The sequence below is a fragment of the Glycine soja genome, chromosome 18 (genome assembly GCF_004193775.1).
Source record: "Glycine soja cultivar W05 chromosome 18, ASM419377v2, whole genome shotgun sequence".
NCBI classification, from domain to species: Eukaryota; Viridiplantae; Streptophyta; class Magnoliopsida; order Fabales; family Fabaceae; genus Glycine; species Glycine soja.
Window position 1 is genome coordinate 14209888 of NC_041019.1, and position 16205 is coordinate 14226092.

Genomic DNA, 16205 nt, shown 5'->3' on the forward strand with positions numbered 1-16205 from the left:
AAGTCATATTTCCTGAAAATGGAGAACTAGTCCTGGCCTTGGAATGGCTTGCTATTGAGAATTCTATGGTGGAAGGTACTTTCCAACTATAGGCTGCAGAAGTATTTACCTGATTTGTGAAGTATTTGGAAGGGCCCAAAAGATTTCCTCATACTCTAGAAGCTTAGGAGTTTAGTGCTAGTGGGATTTGAAAAGTTGGAAACTATCTTCTCTCCTACTGTTGTTGAATGCCTAGCAGAGTTGAGAGAACTGGTTGTAAGAAAGTGTGAAAAGTTGGAGCATATCATTTATTCAGATCATACAGAGCAAGTTGGAAATGAATCTGCTTGTTCCAAATCAGTGTGCTTCCATCTACTGTATGTGGTTCACGTCTTCTAGTGTAAGAATTTGAAATGCCTTTTCTCTCATTCATTGATTTCTCAATTTCCCAAGTTAGAAGATATTATAGTAGAGGAGTGTTCTAAAATAGAACATGTTTTCTATTTCAATGAAGATGATGGAGTTCAAGAAGTAAGACGATTGGTTGATCAAGACAGACACCAATCAAAACTGATAGAGGTAAAACTCATATGCTTGCCCAACATCACTGAAGTTTGCCAAGGGCCTTGTAAGTTGCAGCATATCGTGATGCATTACATAGTGAGGAATCGTCCCAAATATACTGATTCTTGTTTGCAAACTAAAAATTAGGAACTTACACATTGCATTCCATATGATCTAATGATCTTGGTTACAAAATTTATCATTTATGATATTTAATGTATGCTTGGTATTTATCTTTGTAAACAAAAGAATTTATTTTGTTGGACTTGTGATATATGGTTATATCAAAATTTATTAAGCTAAAATTTGTGTAATTTTTGTAGTATGTAAACAACACCAGCACCATATAAAACATTGATGGTTTTAACTTTTAAGTTACGGGTTTTAAACTTGTTTACCTAGTGGTTCTCAATTTACTTTTTATATGAAGTCTTAGATATTATGTGAAGTGTTATATTTTGATCATAAACAGGAAACAAATCAATCTTCCTCCATGCAATCACAAACAATGGGGAACGTTACGGATATGGAAGTAGGATCAGTCTCATCCAGTGTTACTTCTATTGCTGCTACTGGCAGTGGTGGTGGTGCTAGTGATCCTCAGATACAAGAAAGGGCGATCAACTTGGAAACAAACTTAGAATCTGAGAGAAAGATACAAAGCTTGATGGAATCTTACTTGAAATTTGAACGACAAAAGCAAAGATTAATGGAATTAGATTTGAAGGTTGAGAAGGAAAGGCTAAGATTAACAGAACTGAAACTGGAAGCTGATAAGGAAAGACGAAGGATCATGGAAGATGCATTGCTTTCTCTCTTTCATGAAATGCTTGGAAGGGTCACTCAAGAGTTTGCTGGCATGCTTTCTCAAACTCAGTTGCTACTTTGTTCTCGAATATTTTTAATTTGCCCATACAACTACTTGTTAAATCAAATTGAAATTAAAATTAAGACATAAAAAAAATTAAAAGATTAAATTAAATGCTCAATATATGAAATTAAGATATGTGAGTCATTCAACATGAAGATTTAGATATAAGAGTAAATGCTCTTCCACTGTTATAAATTTATGGTGTTATTCCTATGTAATTTCAGGAACCAAATGAACAAAGTGAAGATCAGGCTTTTTGTGATGTATCTAGAGAGTATTCCTGAATCAGTTACGAGTGTTGGTTTACAGGGTCTAGATGACGACGCATGTCAGTTTCATTAAAAAGGTTGCAGGAGCTATTTCATTCAAATTTTCTAATTATCAAGCATATAATTGATCATTATGTGTTATCACAAGATCCTGTTTGTTTTATTAGAAGTTGCTCATTTAAATTTTATAGTTATGAAGCATATAATTGACCATTGTGTGTTATGACAAGATGCTATTTTTTATTTATTTTTTTGTTGTTCCCACTATGGAAGGAAGTTGGGATGATCTTGCTTGCTATAGTTGTTTATAGATAATATATCTTTGTTCTATCGCTTCATGTATATACTAGTCAAAGTTAAACATTGTTTTTTATCCAAAAATTCATAGATAAATATTCTATGAATTCCTAGGGCTGAAATTTATGATGTTCAAATTTGACATATAGGATAAAAGATTGTTTAACTGTAGATACATTGTATTTGGCTAGTTGTTTGTTAGCAACAGCAATAACAATACCAGAAATATTATGCAAGCAACAGTCCATGCAGGGAGACCCAAGAGAATTACTACTAGGCCCATATATTTGAACGACTACAGCACATAGACCATTTCAGCACACCTAGTATAGGTCATAATAGAATCCGTTAGAGCAATTCTGTTATGCAATAGTGCAATTCTGTTAGGAAGAATATTATTGTTATATGATTTTCCCACTAGCATACAAACATATATCATGTATAAATAAGCACTAAATGAATAAAAATGGGAGAGAAGAATTTTGGTAATTTACCTTTTGCATACAGAGGTTCCCTTGTCCTCGAAACAAGGCTCTCGTCCCCTAAGCTCTTAACATTGTTGCTACATGTGCATACAGCTGTCAATGTTTTGTTCCTTTTAATTTCATCTGTCATTTCTTATATCCAGGATGGTGTTGACTAGTTTAACTGGGAAGATGCCAAACATCCATTGTCTAGTGCACCTGAACCAAAAAGAAGGTCTATTCCTTCAAAGTGGGAAGCTAAAAAGGTAACCAATACTTCATTTACAAGTATGGAGATGATTCAGCCTAGACAATGAGCGCAAATTGGTTTTTCTTATCACTCATACACTTCCATGATTCTACAGGTTGTATAGTATGTTAGAGCAATCTGCCAGGGATTAATCACTTTTGACAAGACAAAAGAGGAAGATAGTCCATATCTCTTGTGGGGAGATGATTCTGGTTCAACGGAAAGAGCAAATCATTTGACTTACATTCCTGCCCCAAACCACAAGTTACCTGGTATTAAATATGACTTAAAATTTTGGAGTTCCAAAATGTACCAATACATGATATTTGTTTTGCCTTTGACTTTGATGTATCTTCATTGTTAATAATTTAACTTTGCTTCTTAAGCCATGATGAGTCATATAATCCTCCTCTAGAGTACATTCCAACCGAAGAAGAGATCAATTTTTATCAATTGATGTTTTAGGAAGACTGCTCTAAGTTTATTCCAAAAATGTACCATGTTTTCAGGGAAAACATTTTTGTTGCTGCTTTCATATACAGTTGAACTAATAAATATGGCTTTTGATCAGGTTTGCATCTATGAGGAGCATTCCTGCATATGAGAATGCTATGAAATACTGCTTTGAACGTTGTTTGGATTTGTATTTGTGCCCTCGAGTTCGGAAAAACCGCGTGAGTGAAATATCTATATTGAAGAACTAATTTTCTGATTTTATTTTTGTTGCAAAATTTGTAATTCCTTGCTGAGTGAAATATCTATAAAAGTTGGCAATATATTGCTATATATAGTTCATTTACTTCTTTTCTTTCTGTGTTCTAGCTCAATATTGATCCTGAATCTTTAAAGCCAAAGCTTCCAAGTCGAAAGGAGCTTAAGCCTTATCCCACAACATGTTATCGAGTAACTTAGGCCATGAAGATGTTGTTACATTAATTTCACTCGAAGCTTCAGGACAATGGATGGCTTCAGGTATGAATGTTGATAGCATATCTTTCGGTCTCAATTAAGGTGGGATGGAGATGGGTCCCTTATTTTCTGTTATCTTCAATGGCTCAAGTGATGGAACTGTTTGTATCTGGGAGGTTGAAACTGGCACATGTCTTAGGCAGTGGGAGGTTGATGAATCTGTTAGTTGTGTTGCTTGAAATCCTCTGCCCAATATTCATCTTCTGGCTATTTCTGTGTAAGTCTAATTTTATTTTCTATAAAGGTCCATATATTTTTTTTCTATAAAATATATATGTCTAGATTTTGAAAATAAATGTAGGGTAAATCTTTGATTTAGGGGCCAACATGTACTTGTACTTAACACTTGTTTGGGGGATGTCGAAGAGCAGAAACGGATTAAGGAGCTTCTCTAGGTTGACTCATCTACAGAATTGGATGACTTTGGTCCATGTTCTTGTCACTTCTTTGGTTCTAATCTAAAAATTCTAAAGAAGGCTCCAAGATATCTGTTCACTTCCGGTAAGTGCACCGGATCGCGCAAGTAGTATAAAACGGTAAGAACCGAGTATTGAACTCTCGGGGAACTTGTGTTACTTGGTAAAGCTATTTCAGTAAACAGATGTCTAGTGTGAAAAGAGATGTATTTATATGAACATGTGTGTAAACTAACTATTAAAAAGGGAAAATCACATGAGAAATGATGCGTGAAGACAAGAAGGTGACACGTTGGTCTTCCTAGTAGGTGCCTGATGCTCAAAGGATATTCTCTATTTAACAATGCTTATGTGTTATATGGTGTCTCCTGAAATGCTAAACCCCGATTCCTCATGATAGTCTAGCCTAATCATGATCAAGCATCGTCCGCAGATTCCTCTAGTTGGACTAAACTCAACCATGACCGCATTAAGACAAACATACAACAACTAGGTTACCATACCCCGATTCCTCGTGAAAATACGACAAACTAACCCTGTCCTATCAAGTTCTAAGAATCAAACTAGTTTCCACTGTTGAATGATCCTAAGGACACATGCATCTACGTTATCAAGGTAAAGGCATGGTAGAATGAAGTTCTGATAGCACAGTGAACACACAAAACATCATTAAATAGATAAAAAGATATTTACATCAAGTACCTAGAAGGAAGATCCAACAGAGGATTTAGCTTTCCATAACTGGGAAGCTTCCTTTACAACAAGGAAAAGAGAAAGATGAAAGATTGCAGAAATACAAGTGGTGGGAATGTCTCCTCCACCTCTAGGACCTCTCAATCACTCACACTCTCAGGACGACTTCCTCTTCCAGCTTTGGTCTCTGCAGATCTTCACACAACAAAATCTCTGAAACTTTTTGGACCTCTCTCCCTCTAGAACTGAAGACATGCAAGAGCTCCTCAAGAAAATGGCCAAACTCCTCCTCTAAATCTGATTTCAGGCTTAAATAGGTGGCTTTGTTCGTGCTCGTGCGCTTAGCGCAACTCTGATCCGCTCAGCGCACATTAGTGAATATTGACTCAGCCAATGGACTGAAGCGATGCGCTTAGCGGGATGACCCTTCACTTAGCGAACATGCACAACTTATCCTTCTTCGAGATTCTTCCTCGCGCTCAGTCGAGGAGGGTTGCGCTCAGCGGATGGCTCGCTAAGCCAGCAGATTGGCTTAGCGAGAAGGTGAAAATCATCACTTCACAAACTTGCCTAATTAACCTGAAATTGAGAGAAAATGATTATTAAACACACAAAATAGAATTACTAAGTATTTATTACCTATCTTTAACTAAAAGAACTTATAACACTACAAAATAACCATAAATTGAAGGAGTTTGATACAATTTACACAAGTTTTAAACACAAAAGTTAGTCGTATTTACCGACTAACAATATCCTAGCTCTCAATTTAGCCTTTGAATTCCTAACTAAACTTTTGATTGAAGGGGGAAAATTTAGTTCATTTAGTAAACCTAATTGGTCACTATGGGTGGATATTGATAATATTTGCATCAGTGTCACGTGATTTTTTATGTCCTATGCTGGTGGTTCTATTATTTTCTAACCATGCTTGTGTTTGTAGGCAACCAGACACCTAGTGTAAGCTGGATTAAAGATGATAAACATATGGGTTTAAAGTTAAGGCACTTTAAGGTATTTCCATATTTGTTTCCGTTTCCTTTTCAAGGTTCGTTGTTGATTGAAGTTTTGTTATTAAATGTTAATGAGTGTGTTTATGCAGATTGTTACTGCTGTAGAATGGCACCAGAAAGGTGACTACTTTTCGACAGTGATGTTGGAAGATATCCTTTGAGTGTTTCCTGTGGGCAATTGATGCATGCCTCATTATTCATTGGTTTATTTATTGGCAACAATGATTACATTGTCTCAGTGATGATTGTTTATGAAAACATTATCTTTTTAATATATTTTTTTTGGTATACTTTTGAAATTTATTTGCTTCTTCTTAGGTGTATGTCCATAAATGTGCACATGCTTTCATTGCATCCATATTACTACAATAAACCTTGATGTTTGCCTTATTTTGTTCAACACAGCACAAGGCATGGTTGGCTTTTGACATGTTTATAAATATCATTTTAGACTATAGATGTTATTTCCATGTCATGTTCCATTAATGGATGTGTTCAGTGTGTGGGTACTTTATCCATGGAGCTTACGGAAAACAAACTATACTAAACTAGTTCTTGAATGCCAACTTTTTAGCTGATTTGTTATCTTAAGTGGATGAAATGAAACTTAAAGGTATAAGATGTTAAAGTGGGGGTTGCTCTGTGTGTTTTTCCTTGACAATTTCTTTACATGAATCAAGAGCAATTCTGATACACCAATTATCCAAAAAGCTTACGCAAAAAATTCCATTCAAATTACACAGACTTGTTGTTAGGTCAACCTTCCATCCATCCTGTTACATCTTCTTTGTATGTACCAAAAAGAGTGTTCGTGTGTATGATTTATTGAAGACCAAGATCATAAAAAGTCTTGATACTGGGCTTCATGAAGCTTCATCCATTGCAGTTCATCCTGAAGGTATGGTTATTGTTATTATGAAAATTATATTGTAATCTATTTCTCTTCTACTCATTAATACAGAACATTATTCATCATAATTGTTTTGGTACACATTGCATGCAGGTGATAATTTAATTGTGGGTAGCAAAGAGGGGAAGATGTGTTGGTTTGACATGGACCTCCTGCATGTCTATAGTTGATGCATGGGGATAGAGATACATCTCATTGGAGCTTATTGGGATGGTTTATTGAGCACTACAAAGTCAAACTCACTTTGCAAATTGAGTTTAAATTAAATCATATATAGCAGTAATCGTATATGCACATTGCTTGTTCATTAGGTTAATTAACATAATTGTGGTCTTAAAGGTAGTCCGATAAGCCCATATGGCATTATCCAATTTTGTAACTCAATCCTTTATTGATAAAGCAACTGTCTTATTAAGGATCTTCTTCAATTCCCTATTGGAAACCTCAACTTGGCCATTAGTTTGGGGGTGGTAGGGAAAAGCTACTTTGTGTCTCACATTGTAATGTCCCAAAACCTTTTGTAGTTGTGCATTACAAAAATGTGATCCACCATTACTGATGAGCACTCTTGGGACTCCAAAATGGGAGAAGATGTTCTTCTTGAGAAACTTGACAATAGTTTTCGCATCATCTTTCTGAGTAGCAACAGCTTCCACCCATTTGGAGACATAATCAACAGCCACCAAAATGTATTCATTAGTGTATGATGATGGTAGGGGGCCTACAAAATCAAACGCCCTAGTAATCAAACACCTCCACCTCAATAATATTCTGCAAGTGCATCTCATTCCTCTTGGAAATGCCTCTGGTTCTTTGGCACTGATCATAATGTTGCACATGCTCACGAGCATCCTTGAAGATATAAGGCCAAAAGAACCCGAACTATAGCACTTTCGCAATAGTTCAATGTCCTCGATAAGGTGAATTGTGGCAATGCCACAATATACTTCTGGGTTTCTCTTTGGTGACACTTTCTCAACAAATTATATGCTCCAAGTTTAAACAGATGGGGATCATCCCACACATAGTAATGACCCGTTGAAACTTTTTCCTCTAGTGTCAATTAAGATCATCAAGACTGACATTAATTGCTTTGAAATTGGCTATGTCTGTAAACCAAGGCCGCTCACTCACACACAACAAGTATTCATCTAGAAATTCATCATGAATCTCTTTTTCCTCAAGAGTGACTTCTTCATTTACCAATCTAGAAAGGTGATCAACTACTATATTTTCACAGCCCTTCTTGTCTTTGATCTCAAAGTCAAACTCTTGGAGCAAAAGCACTCATTTGATCAACCTTGTTTTGGAGTCAACTTTAGTCAAGAGGTATTTGATGGTAGCATGGTCTATAAAGATAATGACCTTGGAGCCAATCAAATATGATCTGAACTTCTCTAGTGCAGAGACAATGGCCAGCAATTCTTTTTCTATGGTAGCATAATTCAGTTGTGCATCATTCAGGACTTTGCTAGCATAATATATGGAATGAAACACCTTATTTCTCCGCTGTGATAGCACCGCTCCAACAACATAACCACTAGCATCACACATAAGTTCAAACTCTTGACTCTAATTTGGGGCAACAATGATAGGAGCATAAATGAGCTTCTCTTTAAGAGTGCAGAAAGCCAACAAACATTCCTCATCAAACTTGAACACAACATCCTTGTTCGGAAAATTACTCAATGGCTTGGCTATCTTGGAAAAGTCCTTGATGAACCTCCAATAGAACCCATCATGTCTAAGAAAGCTTCAGACGCCTTTCACGTTGATAAGAGGAGGTAGCTTCTCGATGACATCAATTTTGGCTTTATCCACTTTCATCCCTCTTGTGGAGATCTTATGGACTAAGACAATCCCTTCTTGGACCATGAAATGACATTTTTCCCAATTCAGCACAAGATTGCTTTATGCACACCGGGTCAACACTAATTCAAGGTTGGATAAGCAATGATCGAAGAAGGAGCCAAATAATGAAAAAACATCCATGAAGACCTCAATGCACTTCTCTGCGAGATCAGCAAAAATGGCTAGCATGCATCTTTGAAAAATGGCAAGGGCATTACACAACCCACATGGCATCCTCCTATAAGCAAAGACACCAAATGGGCATGTGAAGGCAGTTTTATCTTGATCTTTAAGATCCATTGTTATCTGATTATACCTCAAGTAGCCATCCAAGAAACAATAAAAGGCTTGTCCAGCTAGCCGCTCCAACATCAGGTCCATGAATGGTAAAACAAAATGATCTTTCTTTGTGGCACTATTGAGCTTGCGACAATCTATGCACATTCTCCAGTCGGTGATAGTCTTTGTGGGAATGAGATCATTTTTATCATTGTGGATCACCGTCATGCCACCCTTCTTTGGGACTACTTGGACTAGACTCACCCAAGCACTATCGGAGATAGGATAAATTAGTTCGACTTCAAGTAACTTAAGGACTTCTTTTCAAACTTCTTCCTTGATGGTGGGGATAAGTCTCCTTTGAGGTTTCCTCATCTGTCTATAGTCAGCTTTCATCATGATCTTGTGCGTGCAATATGATGGACTAATCCCCTAGAGATCGGAGATGTGACATCCAATCGTCATTTTATGCTTCAAGAGCACCTCCACCAATTAAGCTTCTTCATTTGGAGTTAAAGCATTGCTAATGATGACCTATTTTGCATCATCCTCTTCTAGAAAAAACATATTTAAGGTGAAGAGGTAAAATCTTCAACTCTACCATAGGTTTCTCTGCAAGAGTATCCTTCTTCGGCTCCTCAAAAGTATATTTCCCTGGAGGAATTTCCTTCAATTTATCCAGATCTTCCAAGCAAGCCCTGAGATCTTTCTCTTCTTCATTCATGAGGCATTCGATGGCATTCACTAAGGCTTTTTCAAGAGGTAAATGCATGGTGAATTGTTGCACAACATAGTTTGCTTCATGTTCAATAGCCTTCACTCTAAAGTAAGTTTTGCTATCACTAGGATGCTTCATTACTTCAAAGAGATTGAAGGTCACCTTTTGGTCCTCCACACTCATTTCAAGATTATCATTTCTCATGTCAACAACTCATTTAGCAATGAGCATAAACGGTCTTCCCAAAATCAAAGGCACATCTAAATCTTCTTCAACGTCCATGGTAACAAAATCCACCGGGAGTGAGAACTACTACACTTTCACAAGGACATCTTCAACGACACCATAAGGTCTAGGGAAAGAGTGATCCGCTAGTTGAAGATTCATTCGAGTTGGCACTATCTTCATGTTATCAATTCTCTGGCACATTGAAAGAGGCATCAAGTTGTTACTTGCCCCTAGATCGATGAGAGCTTTCCCTACAAACATCGTCCCAATTGAGCACATAATTGTCATGTTTTTGGGATCTTTGAAATTTTGTGGCAAGATTCTTTGAATCACTGCACTACAATTTCCTTCCACTACTATGCTCTCATTGTTGATGTATTTGTCTTTCTTAGTGAGAAGGTCCTTCAAGAATTTGATGTACATTGGCATATGTTGAGGAACTTCACCAAAAGGAATGGTGATCTCCAACTTCTTAAAGATATCGAGAAACCTTGCAAAATGGTGCTCTTTCTCCTTCTTTGATGGTACCAAGGGATAAGGGAAATCTTAGTAGGGGCAATAGGTGCTCCCTTCTTAGCTTCCCTTTCCATCCGACTCTTGATCTTAGAAGCTAAGACCTCATCATCTCTCTCCTTACAACTATTTTTTTTCTTCATTTTTCTCATTTTTTCTGCATTTTCAACACTCATTTTTTCTCTTTATTCTTAGCCTCTTCTTTCTCTCTTACATCTCCCTCCTCATCACTCACATCTTCTACTACCCCCTCCACTAACTCCTCACCAATAAGACCCTTCTTCCTTTTGCATCTTGTAAGCACAACCTTACATTTCTCCTTGGGATTCTTCTCAGTGTTAGCCATAAAATTTCCATTGGACTTCATCAAAAGTTGCTTGGCAAGTTGGCCTACTTGCACTTTAAGGTTTTTTGACTGCCAACTTCATGCTTTTGTGGTTTGAGATAGAGACTTGCATAAATTGTGTCAAGGTATCCTCAAACTTGATCATATCCTTGATTTCCTCCCTAATTATAACCTTGACGATATTGGTTTGCCATGTAATTGACCTCCTTATATGCTTTCTCTTGAACCACGCATAACCTTACCTCATGAGCCCCACCACACAAAGTGCATCCTTCAACTTGTAGACAAAGGATCAAGCTGAATGTTTTGATGATGCCAAAGGTTCACATGCGTCTCAAAGCTTTATTCAAGACAAAGAAATTAAAGATATTCAAGATGGATGATCAAGACAGTCTCTAGAGTCTTAGAAAGGGTATATTAAATAGGAAGGGAATTCCAATTGAAGTAGCAAAAGGTTTGGCCAAGAAATTTAAGTTAAAAAGTCTTTTTCAAACAAATTTACTCTCTGGTAATCGATTACCAGAGGATGTAATCGATTACCAGTGGCCAAAACTGATTTACAACATCTATTAAAATTTGAATTCAAAATTTGCACTGTGTAATCGATTACACATATATGGTAATCGATTACCAGCAGTTTCTGAACGTTTTAATTCAAATTTTAAAGCTTGTAATCGATTACACATATACTGTAATCGATTACCAGAGCAGATTTTCAGAAAATATTCTCAACAGTCACATCTTTTTATGTGGTTCTTGAATGGCTATCAAAGGCCTATATATATGTGACTTGAGACACGAATTTGCAAAGAGTTTTTCAGAACAAAAAAGTCTTATCCTCTTATAAAGAAAAATTGTTTTATCCTCTTACAAATTCCTTGGCCAAATTACTTGTGATTCAATAAGGAATTTTTTAGTGCTCAAATTGTTCAATCTATCTCTTTCAAGAGAGATTTCTTCTTTTCTTCTTCTTCATTCTGAAAAGGGATTAAGAGACCGAGGGTCTCTTGTTGTGAAAGAATTCTAAACACAAAGAAAGGGTTGTCCTTGTGTGTTTAGAACTTGTAAAAGGAATTTACAAGATAGTGGAACTCTCAAGCGGGTTGCTTGGGGACTGGACGTAGGCACAAAGGTGTGGCCGAACCAGTATAAATCTGAGTTTGCATTTTCTCTTCCCTTAAACTCCTTTATTTATTATTGTTTTATATTCATATTCAAATTGTTCTATTTGAATCAATATTTAAGAAATTCATTATTAAGGGAATTTATAACTTGAATAGAAAGTTAAATAGAACTTTTAATTGGGGAAATAAGTTGTAATATCTTAATTCAACCCCCCCCCCCTTCTTAAGATATCTGAGGCCACTTGTCCAACACAACTTGCATAGTAGAAGATTGAGCTGATAGAAGGGAATGCAATTATTGTGGAAGCTTGTTGAGTTTGTCTGTGAGGGTTTCAATTTTCTTTGCAAGAAGCTTGTTTTGAGTTAATAGTGCATCATGAGAGGTGAGTTCAAGAAGGCTCTTCTTTGCGGGAGTATATGCTCTATCATGGAGGATGGCATGATCACTAGTTGTCATATTCTCAATAAGCTCCATGGCATCATCAGGAGTCTTCAACTTGATTTTACCATTGGCAGAGGCATCAAGAAGTTGCTTGGAATGAGGTCATAAGCCACCAATGAAGATATTGAGTTGAATTGGCTCACTAAACCCATGAGTGGGAGTCTTGCGGAGCAAACCACAGAAATGATCTATAAGACCTCACTAAAATTCATCAAGAAATTAATGAAATGATGAAATATCTGCCTTCCCCTTGGTGGTCTTGGATTCTAGAAAGTATTTCTTGAGAAATTTTTCTACCACCTCTCCCCATGTTCTCAAACTATTTCCCTTGAAAGAGTGTAGCCATCTCTTTGCTTCACTAGACAAGGAAAATGAGAATATAATGAGTCGAATGGCATCCTCTGGAACTCCGACTATCTTGATTGTGTTACATATTTCTATGTATGTGGCCAAATGAGCAAAGAAGCTTTATTAGGAAAACCATGAAAAAGGTTGCCTTGGATCAACTGGATGAGTGAATATGGATAGGAAATATTGGCCGCTTGCACATCCGATCTCACAATACTAGTGAAGTATTATGGCATTGTGGAACTCGAGTAATCTTCAAGCGTCACTCTAGGTGGCCTTTCTTCCACCATTGGAGGCTTCTCAAAGATAGGAGGAGCAATGGACACTATCGATTCCTCCAAGATAAGTGGATGAGTCAAAGATGGTGGAAAGGAAGAGGCTCCTCTTTCTCCTTGCCTAACTTGCTTCTCTTGTTGCGTTTGTTTCCTCCTTGAAGTGTTATTTTTTTTTACAAGCAGCTTCAATCTCTAGATTAAGTGGAACAAGGTTCTTCTTCGAAGTTCTACCTTGCATACAAGAATAAAAGCACTAGAGAAACAAGTTAGCAAGGTTCAAACACTTATTGCAAAAACTAAATTTTAGACAAAAAAAAATCAAAGAAAAAGAATTTATGCTTAAAATGAAGATATAAAAACTACCAAGCACAAGGAACAAAGTCCCCCGGATACGGCGCAAAAACTTGTTAACTCTTTGGCAAGTGTACCAATTCGTCAAAGTAATATTAAAATGATAAGATCGAGTGTCGAATCCACAAGGACTTTGACTGTACTCAAAGTTAGTATATACTGAGCTTTAAACGAATGAATGACTAAAACTAAATATTTTCAGAGTGGTAGTGCAAAAATATAAACTTCAACCATAACAAAGGATAGGAAAATAGAGCAAGATGCGAGAGACAAGAAAATAAACACTTGGAGATGGAAAATGATATTTAGTGTAGATATTTGTGAAAATATTGGGTGCTTGACCTACCAAAATTATTCTTGATACAATGTTAAGGATTTTTCATCATTTCAAGTTATTCCAACTATTACCTTCATCAACTAAACTACTCTAATCATGATTCCTCATATGAAAGAGCTTAAACCACCTAATTTTACTCCTAATCCTTTAAGAGCTAAACCAAGTAATTTGCGTTAAGAATAAAGATGCATTAACAAGGCTAAATGACACCAGTCTATCCCTATACATGGGTTACCTATAAGTTCCTTCAACTTCTTAGGGTAAAAACATTTCCCAATGACTAACACCCTATAACATTCATGTGAATGAATGATCAAATCATAAACAAGACAGTAAGCTTAAAAAGGATGCAATAATATTAAAATAACATTAAATGGATAGTAAAGATCGTTACATCAAAGAGTGTTTGGTATCCAACCCCCCAACAATGTGTAATTTAGTTTCTCATAGTCATGAGAGGCTAAAAAACAAAAAATTGGAACAAAGGAAATAAAAGAAGAAAAAGAGCTCCAATATAGGTATTTTTCTCTATTTTGTGCCCTTTTCTGACCAGTTCCCTCCAAAAGCACAATGCCACCTTTTTATAATCTTCAAAATGTTACACAATCATGCTTTTTGAAAATGATTGTGTACTAAGCATGTATGCGTGTGTTGAGCACACATGCAAAGTACAATTGTCTCAAGTGCCCACGCGCTAAGCCTCCCAATGTGTGCTTATCGCCTATGCTCGATACAGTTAGCTTCCAGCTTGGCCTCACCCGCGGAGCGTGCACTGGCACGTTGAGCGAGCTGCTTTAACTCTTCAACATCTTTCAAACCTATGTTACTATGTCAAAACTCTACAAAAAAAAAAATAGAACTAAAACACTATAAATTGACAAACTTTAACATTCTCGGGATGAAAATAAGAAGAAACTAAATTCCTATCTTTTTAAGTCAAAAGAAGCATTGAAAGAGAAAAAAAAAATTAGATAGTTGCTATGTAATTTAAATGTGCAAACTAAGTATGCATAACAATTATCAAAGTGTGAGGTGAAATCCTATATTGGTTAGGAATGGAAAGTTGAACAACATATAAGTGAAGAAAAGATACATAAACCCAAGTTTTAGATTTTGGGTTAAATTGTAATGTCAAACTCACTTATATGATTGACTCGGTGACCCATTGGTGAAGATCCCTTAGTGTTTACCCACCTCAAATGCCCAAAAATTGGGATCAAAACCAATGATTTAACATGATGACCATGTCGAACGAGTAAGATAGTGGAAATGAATCCTAGCTATGAGGATCTCTTTATCGAAAGTTTACCTAACGGTGGAGGTCAAGTGGCATGTTCAATGGCCTTGAAGTAGTGGAACGACATTGCAAGTAACTAGAACATGTTGACAATAATAATTCAGGGCGAGCAGCGGACAGGTTTGGGCGAACTTGGGTAAAAAAACTCAACTGATAATGAACCCAAACTAGCAAATAGATGACCCCTTTGCACCCAAAAATCCCTTCGGATTGGGCGGGTAATGAGTCAATAGGGTGTCGGACAGATATGTGCGGGTGATACACATCTTCGTACTCTCCATAGTTAACAACCAAGAAAAAAAAAAACAATAGAAAAAAGATGGAACCAAAATGAATGAGTAGAATCATACAGAAAAATGATTGCATCATGAGACCCGTCACTCTACGCATGCCTACCAGCTCGGTACGTCCTTTGATGGCACCTACACGACCATGTCCATCTTTACATGATGATCAACGAGTAAGAAGAGAGGTTCAAGCAAGAGAAAAAGGCATGATATTTTTTATTTTGAACTTATGAGAGTAAGCTAGATCCGAGATGTAGTGTGAGATTGTGAGGTGAGAGAAATTCAATAAATCAATATAATATATATTAGTTAATAGTTTATACTTGACACTTATAATTATAATATATTAGTATATATTATAATAATTATAATTATAATCTTGTAAATTATAATAAAGACAATCATGATATAACAATTACATTGACCAGAAAAAATTAATACCGTCACCGATTTGCTTAGTATATTACAATTACATTATCACTTATTAGTTTTCAGTTTTACTAAAAAGATATTTTATACTAAACATTGTTTCATGTGCCACAGAAACTTCTCTTGCACTCCACATGCTAAGGCTTCGAACTGGCTCAATAGATTTCTGTTTTGTTCGGTTAGTTCAGATCCGAGTCCAACCTCGGTTTTTTGCTCACCCCTAGTAATGACTAGGCCGGTAAGAAGAACCACAATTAAGATCTAAGGCTGATTATTAAATATTTGTAAATTGTAAATAGCTTTCATTCGAGGAAAAAATGATCATAATCTTACTTGAGGGTATGAGATAAAATCCATATTGAATAAAAATAAAAAAAATACAAAGAGAAGATTTATAAAAATATAAACTTAAATCTTAAAATTTTAAATTAAAGTATAATATTAAATTCACTTGTGGACTTATCATAATCTATTGGTGCATATAATGTTACAAGAAATAAAGTCCTGGTTATAATTATGACTTAGAGCCTAACATTGCTTACCAGTGCTTAACATTGATTGTTATAATGCTTAGACAATATTTGTCACCCTAAAATAGCAAATATCTATCAATGTAGCGTCGGGTGCTAGGGGAAACCTTCTAGCGGTGGACGTTGAACAGTGCAATGCCTAGTGTTGAATTACT

The 16205-nt window shown here is 36.1% G+C and overlaps 1 pseudogene; it reads left to right on the forward strand.

Annotated features, from left to right (window-relative positions):
- Positions 1-1051: 1051 nt before the first annotated feature.
- LOC114396972 lies at positions 1052-6865 on the forward strand (annotated as a pseudogene).
- The last annotated feature ends 9340 nt before the right edge of the window (positions 6866-16205 follow it).